This window comes from Eptatretus burgeri, chromosome 1, assembly GCF_056783735.1.
Source record: "Eptatretus burgeri isolate ZD-2024b chromosome 1, Ebu_testis_v1, whole genome shotgun sequence".
Classification (NCBI taxonomy): domain Eukaryota; kingdom Metazoa; phylum Chordata; class Myxini; order Myxiniformes; family Myxinidae; genus Eptatretus; species Eptatretus burgeri.
Genome location: NC_140961.1, coordinates 136575779 through 136586378, shown reverse-complemented (window position 1 = coordinate 136586378; position 10600 = coordinate 136575779). Strand labels below are relative to the sequence as shown.

The window sequence follows — 10600 nt, the reverse complement described above, 5'->3', positions numbered from 1 at the left end:
CTGGGGATTCGTGTCCCCACTAGGGTCTCCGGGGCCTCTATACCCCCCAAGCTCTCCGTGCACCCGTCCACAGCACTCGTCCCCTTGACCTCGCAAAGCACGACCGAACTCACCTGGTCGTGACTCGCCTCAAGGGGGCATACTCCCTCCCCTCGTTCCTGGAGGAGGCTATCCCGCTGCTCGCACCGGGTCCCTGCACGGTCCGCCAGCTCACCCCCATTGTCTTCCACGACCTCCGTGTGTGTGTGTGCGTCACTTACCCCGTCTTCATCGTGCAGTCTTCCCTCTGTCGTTCCCATCTTCCGTGTCTCTGCCAACTCTTCACCCTTCACCTCCCTTGTCTCCACTATTTTTATTTCCTTTGTCGTCACCTCGTGTCCCGTCTCACACGTTTTGGTCTCCCCATTTAATTTTTCCCCCTCGGTCATCGTCACGACCCTCGCCCAACATGCCCCCCGAATTATTTTTTTACCCGCCTCCACCGCGGGCCTGTCAGCCGTTGCACCCCCACCCAGCTCGTTTGCTCCCACACGTGGAGTCGCCATTTTTATCTCCCTGCTCACTGCCTTCATGCCCGCCTGCAGGCATCGGCCCATGTTCTGCGTCTCACCCCGGAGCTTTTTCGTTTCCTCCTTCATGTTTGTTTCCATTCCGTTCATTTGCTGTGTATTCGCATCCATCTTTTCGTTCATGCCTTTCATTTCCACATTCATTTGTGCCAGCATGGTGAATAGCTGGGCCATGTCGGGTGCGCTTGGGTGAGCCGTTTCGGCAGGGGTTGGGGAAGGGTTTTGGTGGAGAGGGGGAGGGGAGGTGTCATACACCGCGGCCGCTGCCGCACCCATTTCGGGCTCTGGGTTCAGTTGGGCGAGTCCGTGTTCCTGCACAATCAACATTTCCTGCACGGGGATTCCATCCTGGACCATGGACTCTACACATTCTACATCCATTTCTAATACCCCCGGCTCCCGCTCGCCTTGAGACGCCATCTTGCTTCTCTTAAAGGGTTAATTTAGCTCGCTCGTAATTTGGAGGGAATCGGGGGTCGCTTCTCTCACCCCTGGACCGATTCCCGTGAATTTAATTGGAGACAGGAGAGCCCGTTTTCCCGTTCTCCGTTACCAGTGCCGTGAGGAGGGCGATGGGTTTGTATCGCACGACCTGACACCAGTGTTGCGGATTCGCGCCCGCCGGCGTGCGAACGGCCACGTAACTCGAATCGCGGCACGTCGCCCACCGGACGGACAATCCAGTCGTGACCCTCTCGGACTAACGCCGGGAACCAGTCACGGGTGGACCTTTCGGTCTCACCGCGATCGAGCCAATCGGCCCCCGCGTGGGATAGGGTTGCTCGCCAAATTCGACCTACCTAAGTACCCACACGGAGGGTAGACCGGGCGATCGCACCTCGCCGCAGGTCGACTTCGGACACGGGCCACTTAAGCGACCCGTTCCGTACTATCGGGATAACCGAGCGGTGTTATTCGTCGGCCTCGACGGTTCGATTAATTATCGGGCGTCTTAGCCCACGACCAACCCTTTACGTGAAGCAAGATGGGGATTCAATGAAAGAAATGACGAAGCGAAGCGGGAAAACAGTTCAATAATAAGCACATTTATTTCGCGATGAACGGAAAGCACACATATACAATTCCACCAAAAGCACATGTAAAAGAAGAAGACAAAAAGCAAATGCAACAATGCAGATCTATCCGACTACCGGGCACTCGGCAACACTTATACAATTTTACTTCACAGACGGCGCCGACAACACATATTCCCAAAGCAAAAGAAAAGAGAACCACCCTCCAGGATGAGGGGGGTAGGCGGGCCTGGGGCCGAGACCGTGTCGGGCCTACCCGTCTGATGATGAGACGCGAAGTGGCGGTGGTGCCTCAACTCCGCGGGCCTCGCGTACAGTGGCTGGCAGGGGGTGGGAAGGGGGCCCCTTTTGTCGCACTATCTCAGCGTGGGGGGAAACAGGAGGGGGTTGCTGATGCTCGGGGAAAGGAGGATTTCACAAAATCTCGGGTCCTGCGACGAGCGTCTCCACCACGACCTCGGTCGCGCCGCCGGCCCCTCCCTCCGCGGTTCCCCGAATCCGACGCGAGCACCCCCTCAACCGCCTTCGCCGCCGCCGCCTCTCCACAGCTCCGTTCTCTTCACTCCGACTCTGCGAACTCCCAACTGCCCCCTGAACTGACTTCGACTGACGAACGCAGTCGTTTTTATAAGCCCCGTGGTTTCGCTCTTTCATCTTTGACCCTCTGCCTCCGACCTTTCACCTCGCTCCCCATTGGCCCGAGGAAAAGTGGGCGTGAATGCTTTTTGATCCATGAATTTGCATATAGCGACCGCCCTCCAATGCCCTGGAGGCGGGGCCAAACCGCCCCTCGCTCACCGATTGGACGGAACAAAAGTGGGCGTGAGTCGTTTTTGATCCGTTTTTCTGCGGTAAGTCCGCGATGCTTTTGAACACGCTGCTCGGTGCACGCCCTACACGAGTCCAGCATCGGTGCCCACGAGTGGCGCGAGATGACGGTGATGCGATGGTGGCGAGTTGTGACGGTAAAGGTCGTGGCGGTTGTGGTGAAGCGGCGTTGTGGTTGGTGGTTGTTGTTGTGATGGCTGTTGAGACGTGGTTGGTGGTGGTAATAATGGCGGTTGGTCCAAAATAAAGATAGTAAAAGAAAAACGGCTATCCTGAAGAGTCGCAGCCCTCATGAATGACATTTATTCCCTCTAGACAACGGGTTTGGGCCTAACTACACATATACTTACGGAGATACCTCACCTAAGGGACCTGAATGGTGGTTTGCGAATTTGGTCAACCACAACAATATTTTTCATGATGCCATGAACAAATGGAAATCGAAAAGTCATCAGGATGAAGGAATTTCCCTTTGATGTGAAGTTGTGCAATTCCCAGACTGGTCATGTTTCCATTGGTGTGAGTTTCATGGCATTGGTAGTTCAGTGGTAGAATTCTCGCTTGCCATGTGGGAGACCTGGGTTCAATTCCCAGTCAATGCAACACTTTTTTCAATAACATCATTTTGTTTTGTGTCTGGCAATGGATTGAAATATAGAATGAATTTCACATTGTCATTGAAGGAGTTCTTGTCCAGGCTCTTGGACAGATTTGTTGTTTCAAGGAGATCATGTCTGTGCTTTTTCAAGGATGTCTTGCTGGAAGCAGTTCCTGTCCCGGCTCTTTCAAGGATTTCTTGTTTGATGGAGTTCTTGTCCAGGCTCTTTGAAAGATTTCTTGTTTGAAGGAGTTCTTCTTCACGCTGTTTCAAGGATGTCTTGCTGGAAGCAGTTCCTGTCCTGGCTCTTTCGAGGATTTCTTGTTTGATGGAGTTACTGTCCAGGCTTTTTGAACGAATTCTTGTTTGAAGGAGTTACTGTCATTGGGAAAAGTGGTGACGTTGAGAAGAGGAAGAGCCAATTGCCACGTCCATGCATGAGGAGTGTGAGAAGGCAAGGGGAGGGTGATGGCCTTGCACATGACTTTGGAACAGATGATGGAGTGAAAGAGGGAGTGAAATCTCTGCACAGCATTGCAAACAAGCTCAAATGAGTGTAGATCCACGTCCTCGTAATAATGACGTCATAAAAACGAATATGACGTCATTGTGATGTTTCAGGTTTGCGATAAATTATCTCTGCTAATGCCTGGCTTGATTTCCGCAAACAATATTCAAACAGCTTGCCCAGTTTCGGAGATAATGGTATTATCGATTTCCATTAGCGGTGATTTTTTTGACGTCAACTTTTTTTCTCGGAAGAATTTCCAAAATCGGAGATGGTTACTGCCGAAGCGTGGGCTTTTTGCATATACATGGCAAGTTTCACGAAGATCTGATGAAAACTCTGGGTTGTGAAACAAAAAATGTCAAAAAAATAGGAATGATGTCATAAAAATTGAAATGACATCATAGTGATGTATATGTGCGGCAGTTCATCTCTGTTGTGCCCTGTTTGATTCCCGCAAACAGAATTTAAAAAGCTTGCCTCGTTTCGTAGAAAATGTTTTGGGCGATTTCCATTAGCGGAGATATTTTGACGTCATAACTTTTTTTCTCGGAGGAATTTTCAAAATTGTAGATGGTAACTGTCTGCGCAGGGTATTTCGACATATATTTGCCCAGTTTCAGGAAGTTTCGATGAAAACTGAAGGCTGTGAAACAAAAAAGTCCACAAGAAGAAGATGAAGAACAACAACATGAGTAAGACTGAGAGATCCTCCAAGAGGATCGAAAGATATTTTTCATGATGCCATGAACAAATGGAAATCGAAAAGTCATCAGGATGAAGATATTTCCCTTTGATGTGAAGTTGTGCAATTCCCAGACTGGTCATGTTTCCATTGGTGTGAGTTTCATGGCATTGGTAGTTCAGTGGTAGAATTCTTGCTTGCTATGTGGGAGACCTGGGTTCAATTCCCAGTCAATGCAACAGTTTTTCAATAACATCATTTTGTTTTGTGTCTGGCAATGGATTGAAATATAGAATGAATTTCACATTGTCATTGAAGGAGTTCCTGTCCAGGCTCTTGGATAGATTTGTTGTTTGAAGGACATCATGTCTGTGCTTTTTCAAGGATGTCTTGCTGGAAGCAGTTCCTGTCCTGACTCTTTCAAGGATTTCTTTTTTGAAGGAGTTCTTGTCCAGGCTCGTTGTCAGATTTCTTGTTTTTAGGAGTTCTTGTCCATGCTCTATGAAAGATTTCCTGTTTGATGGAGTCCCTGTTCAGGCTCATTCAAGGATTTCTTGTTTGAAAGAGTTCCTGTCCTGGTCCTTTCAAGGATTTTTTGTTTGAAGGAGTTCCTGTCCTGGTTCTTTCAATGATTTCTTTGTTTGAAGGAGTTATTGTCCAGGCTATTAAATAGATTTTTTCATTTTCAGTGGTTCCTTTGGAGGTTCTTTCAAAGATTTCTTGTTTGAAGGAGTTGCTGTCATTGGGAAAAGTGGTGACATTGAGAAGAGGAAGAGCCAATTGTCACGTCCATGCATCAGGAGAGTGAGAAGGCAAGGGGAGAGTGATTGCCTTGCACATGACTTTGGAACAGATGATGGAGTGAAAGAGGAAGTGAAATCTCTGCACAGCATTGCACACAAGCTCAAATGAGCGAAGATCCTTGTCCTCTCAATAATGACGTCATAAAAACGAATAAGATGTCATTGTGATGTTTCAGGTTTGCGATAAATTACCTGTGCTCATGCCCGGCTTGATTCCCGCAAACAAAATTCAAACAGCTTGCCCAGTTTCGGAGATAATGGCATCGGCGAAATCCATTAGCGGTGATATTATGACGTCAACTTTTTTCTCGGAAGAATTTCCAAAATCGAAGATGGTTACTGTCTGCGCGTGGGCTTTCTGCATATACATGGCAAGTTTCAGGAAGTTTCGATGAACACTGTAGGCTGTGAAACAAAAAACTCCACAAGAAGAAGATGAAGAACAACAACGTGAGTAAGACTGAGAGATCCTCCAAGAGGATCGAAAGATATTTTTCATGATGCCATGAACAAATGGAAATCGAAAAGTCATCAGGATGAAGACATTTCCCTTTGATGTGAAGTTGTGCAATTCCCAGACTGGTCATGTTTCCATTGGTGTGAGTTTCATGGCATTGGGAGTTCAGTGGTGGAATTCTTGCTTGCCTTGTGGGAGACCTGCGTTCAATTCCCGGTCAATGCAACACTGTTTTTCATCACATCCTTTTGTTTTGTGTCTGGCACTGGAATGAAATTATCAAATGAATTTTGCATTGTCATTGAAGGAGTTCCTGTCCAGGCTCTTGGAGAGATTTCTTGTTTGAAGGAGTTCCTGTCCAGGCTCTTGGAGAAATTTCTTGGTTGAAGTCGTTCCTTTGGAAGTTCTTTCAAAGATTTATTGTTTGAAGGAGTTGTTGTCATTGGGAAAAGTGGTGACGTTGAGAAGAGGTCGAGCCGATTGCCACGTCCATGCATCAGGAGTGTGAGAAGGCAAGGGGAGGGTGATTGTCTTGCACATGACTTTGGAACAGATGATGGAGTGAAAGAGGGAGTGAAATCTCTGCACAGCATTGCAAACAAGCTCAAATGAGCGTAGATCCTCCTCCTCTTAATAATGACGTCATAAAAACGAATATTACGTCATTGTGATGTTTCAGGTTTGCGATAAATTATCTGTGCTGATGCCCGTCTTGATTCCCGCAAACAATATTCAAACAGCTTGCCTAGTTTCGGAGATAATGGCATTGGCGATTTCCATTTGCAGTGATTTTTTGACGTCAACTTTTTTTCTTGGAAGAATTTCCAAAATCGGAGATGGTTACTGCTTGCACGTGGGCTGTTTGCATATACATGGCAAGTTTCACGAAGATCTGATGAAAACTCTGGGTTGTGAAACAAAAAATGTCAAAAAATAGGAATGATGTCATAAAAATTGATATGACGTCATAATGATGTATATGTGCGGTAATTCATCTCTGTTGTGCCCTGTTTGATTCTCGCAAACAGAATTTACAAAGCTTGCCTCGTTTCGGAGAAAATGTTTTTGGTGATTTCCATTAGCGGAGATATTTTGACGTCATAACTTTTTTTCTCAGAGGAATTTTCAAAATCGGAGATGGTGACTGTCTGCGCAGGGAATTTCGACATTTTTTGCCCAGTTTCAGGAAGTTTCGATGAAAACTGAAGGCTGTGAAACAAAAAAGTCCACAAGAAGAAGATGAAGAACAACAACGTGAGTAAGACTGAGCGATCCTCCAAGAGGATCGAAAGATATTTTTCATGATGCCATGAACAAATGGAAATCGAAAAGTCATCAGGATGAAGATATTTCCCTTTGATGTGAAGTTGTGCAATTCCCAGACTGGTCATGTTTCCATTGGTGTGAGTTTCATGGCATTGGTAGTTCAGTGGTAGAATTCTCGCTTGCCATGTGGAAGACCTGGGTTCAATTCCCAGTCAATGCAAAACTTTTTTCAATAACATCATTTTGTTTTGTGTCTGGCAATGGATTGAAATATGGAATTAATTTCACATTGTCATTGAAGGAGTTCCTGTCCCGGCTCTTTGTCAGATTTCTTGTTTGATGGAGTTCCTGTCCTGGCTCTTTCAAGGATTTCTTGTTTGATGGAGTTCTTGTCCAGGCTCGTTGTCAGATTTCTTGCTTGAAGGAGTTCCTGTGCCGGCTATTTCGAGGATTTCTTGTTTGAAGGAGTTCTCGTCATTGGGAAAAGTGGTGACATTGAGAAGAGAAACAGCCAATTGCCACGTCCCTGCATCAGGCGTGTGAGAAAGCAAGCGGAGAGTGATTTCCTTCCACATGACACTGGAATAGATGATGGAGTGAAAGAGGAAGTGAAATCTCTGCACAGCATTGCAAACAATATTTTTCATGATGCTATGAACAAATGGAATTCGAAAAGTCATCAGGATGAAGACATTTCCCTTTGATGTGAAGTTGTGCAATTCCCAGACTGGTCATGTGTCCGTTGCTGTGAGTTTCATGGCATTGGTAGTTCAGTGGTAGAATTCTTGCTTGCAATGTGGGAGACCTGGGTTCAATTCCCAGTCAATGCAACACTTTTTTCAATAACATCATTTTGTTTTGTGTCTGGCAATGCATAGAAATATGGAATGAATTTTGCATTGTCATTGAAGGAATTCCTATCCTGGTTCTTTCAAGGATTTTTTGTTTAGAGGAGTTCTTGTCCAGGCTTGTTGTCAGATTTCGTGTTTGAAGGAGTTCTCGTCATTGGGAAAAGTGGTGACATTGAAAAAAGGAACAGCAAATTGCCACGTCCCTGCATCAGAAGTGTGAGAAGGCAACGGGAGGGTGATTTCCTTCCACATGACACTGGAATAGATGAAGGAGTGAAAGAGGAAGTGAAATCTCTGCACAGCATTGCAAACAATATTTTTTATGATACCATGAACAAATGGAAATCGAAAAGTCATCAGGATGAAAACATTTCCCTTTGATGTGAAGTTGTGCAATTCCCAGACTGGTCATGTTTCCATTGGTGTGAGTTTCATGGCATTGGTAGTTCAGTGGTAGAATTCTCACTTGCCATGTGGGAGACCCGGGTTCAATTCCCAGTCAATGCAACACTTTTTTCAATAACATCATTTTGTTTTGTGTCTGGCAATGGATTAAAATATAGAATGAATTTCACATTGTCATTGAAGGAGTTCCTGTCCAGGCTCTTGGATAGATTTGTTGTTTGAAGGAGATCATGTCTGTGCTTTTTCAAGGATGTCTTGCTGGAAGCAGTTCCTGTCCTGGCTCTTTCAAGGATTTCTTGTTTGATGGAGTTCTTGTCCAGGCTCGTTGTCAGATTTCTTTTTTGATGGAGTTCTTGTCCAGGCTCGTTGTCAGATTTCTTGTTTTAAGGAGTTCTTGTCCATGCTCTATGAAAGATTTCCTGTTTGATGGAGTTCCTGTTCAGGCTCATTCAAGGATTTCTTGTTTGAAAGAGTTCCTGTCCTAGTCCTTTCAAAGATTTTTTTGTTTGAAGGAGTTATTGTCCAGGCTATTAAATAGATTTTTTCATTTTCAGTGGTTCCTTTGGAGGTTCTTTCAAAGATTTCTTGTTTGAAGGAGTTGCTGTCATTGGGAAAAGTGGTGACGTTGAGAAGAGGAAGAGCCAATTGCCACGTCCCTGCATAAGGAGTGTGAGAAAGCAAGGGGAGAGTGATTGCCTTGCACATGACTTTGGAACAGATGATGGAGTGAAAGAGGAAGTGAAATCTCTGCACAGCATTGCAAACAAGCTCAAATGAGCGAAGATTCTCCTCCTCTAAATGATGACGTCATAAAAACGAATATGACGTGATTGTAATGTGTCAGGTTTGCGATAAATTATCTGTGCTAATGCCCGGCTTGATTCCCGCAAACAAAATTCAAACAGCTTGCCCAGTTTCGGAGATAAAGGTATAGGCGAAATCCATCAGCTGTGATATTATGATGTCAACTTTTTTTCCAGGAAGAATTTCCAAAATCGGAGATGGTTACTGCTCGCGCGTGGGCTTTCTGCATATACATGGCAAGTTTCACGAAGATCCGATGAAAACTCTGGGTTGTGAAACTAAAAATGTCAAAAAATAGTACGAGGTCAGAAAAATTGATATGACGTCATCGTGATGTATCATATGCGCGGTAGTTCATCTCTGTTATGCCCTGTTTGATTCCCGCAAACAGAATTTAAAAAGCTTGCCTCGTTTTGGAGAAAATGTTTTAGGCGATTTCCATTTGCGGAGATATTTTGACGTCATAACTTTTTTTCTCGGAGGAATTTTCAAAATCGGAGATGGTTACTGTCTGCGCAGGGAATTTCGACATATATTTGCCCAGTTTCAGGAAGTTTCGATGAAAACTGGAGGCTGTGAAACAAAAAAGTCCACAAGAAGAATATGAAGAACAACAACGTGAGTAAGACTGAGAGATCCTCCAAGAGGATCGAAAGATATTTTTAATGATGCCATGAACAAAGGAAATCGAAAAGTCATCAGGATGAAGATATTCCCTTTGATGTGAAGTTGTGCAATTCCCAGACTGGTCATGTTTCCATTTGAGTGAGTTTCGTGGCATTGGTAGTTCAGTGGTAGAATTCTCGCTTGCCATGTGGGAGACCTGGGTTCAATTCCCAGTCAATGCAACACTTGTTTCAATAACATCATTTTGTTTTGTGTCTGGCAATGGATTGAAATATAGATGCATTTCACATTGTCATTGAAGGAGTTCTTGTCCAGGCTCCTTGAAAGATTTCTTGCTTGAACGAGTTCCTGTCCCGGATCTTTCAAGGATTTCTTGTTTGAAGGAGTTCTTGTCTTGGCTCGTTGTCAGATTTCTTGTTTGAAGGCATTCTTGTCCATGCTATATCAAGGATTTCTTGTTTGGAGGAGTTCCTGTACCGGCTCTATCAAGGATTTCTTGTTTGAAAGAGTTCTTGTTCAGGCCATTAGATAGATTTTTTTAAATATAAAGTGGTTCCTTTGGAGGTTCTTTCAAGGATTTCTTGTTTGAAGGAGTTGCTGTCCAGGCTCTTGGATAGATTTGTTATTTGAAGGAGTTCTTGTGCATGCACTTTCAAAAGATTTCTTGTTTGAAGGAGTTCCTGTCCTGATTCTTTCAAGGATTTCTTGTTTGAAGGAGTTCCTGTCCCGGCTGTTTCAAGGATATCTTGTTTCAAGGAGTTCTTGTCCAGGCACTTTCTAAGATTTCCTGTTTGATGGGGTTCCAGTTCAGGCTCTTTCAAGGATTTCCTGTTTGATGGGGTTCCTGTTCAGGCTCTTTCAAGGATTTCTTGTTTGAAGGCGTTCTTGTCCAGGCTCTTTGAAATATTTCTTGTTTGAAGGAGTTCCTGTGCCGTCTCTTTCAAGGATTTTTTGTTTGGAGGGGTTCTTGTCCAGGCTCGTTGTCAGGTTTCTTGTTTGAAGGTGTTTTTGTCCATGCTCTTTCAAGGATTTCTTGTTTGAATGAGTTCCTGCGCAGGCTCTTTGAAGGATTTCTTGTTTGAAGGAGTTCTTGTTCAGGCTCTTTCCAAGATTTCTTGTTTGAAGGCATTCTCGTCATTGGGAAAAGTGGTGACATTGAGAAGAG

The 10600-nt window shown here is 45.0% G+C and overlaps 5 non-coding genes across 5 annotated transcripts; all 5 read left to right on the top strand.

Moving 5' to 3' along the window:
• Positions 1-2962: 2962 nt before the first annotated feature.
• TRNAG-GCC (transfer RNA glycine (anticodon GCC)) lies at positions 2963-3033 on the top strand. Its single transcript has one exon. It is a non-coding gene; the product is annotated as a tRNA-Gly (tRNA).
• Positions 3034-4389: 1356 nt separating this feature from the next.
• TRNAS-GCU (transfer RNA serine (anticodon GCU)) lies at positions 4390-4460 on the top strand. Its single transcript has one exon. It is a non-coding gene; the product is annotated as a tRNA-Ser (tRNA).
• Positions 4461-6897: 2437 nt separating this feature from the next.
• TRNAG-GCC (transfer RNA glycine (anticodon GCC)) lies at positions 6898-6968 on the top strand. Its single transcript has one exon. It is a non-coding gene; the product is annotated as a tRNA-Gly (tRNA).
• Positions 6969-7507: 539 nt separating this feature from the next.
• TRNAC-GCA (transfer RNA cysteine (anticodon GCA)) lies at positions 7508-7578 on the top strand. The gene has a single exon. It is a non-coding gene; the product is annotated as a tRNA-Cys (tRNA).
• A 2007-nt stretch (positions 7579-9585) lies between these two features.
• Positions 9586-9656, top strand: TRNAG-GCC (transfer RNA glycine (anticodon GCC)). Its single transcript has one exon. It is a non-coding gene; the product is annotated as a tRNA-Gly (tRNA).
• Positions 9657-10600: the final 944 nt, after the last annotated feature.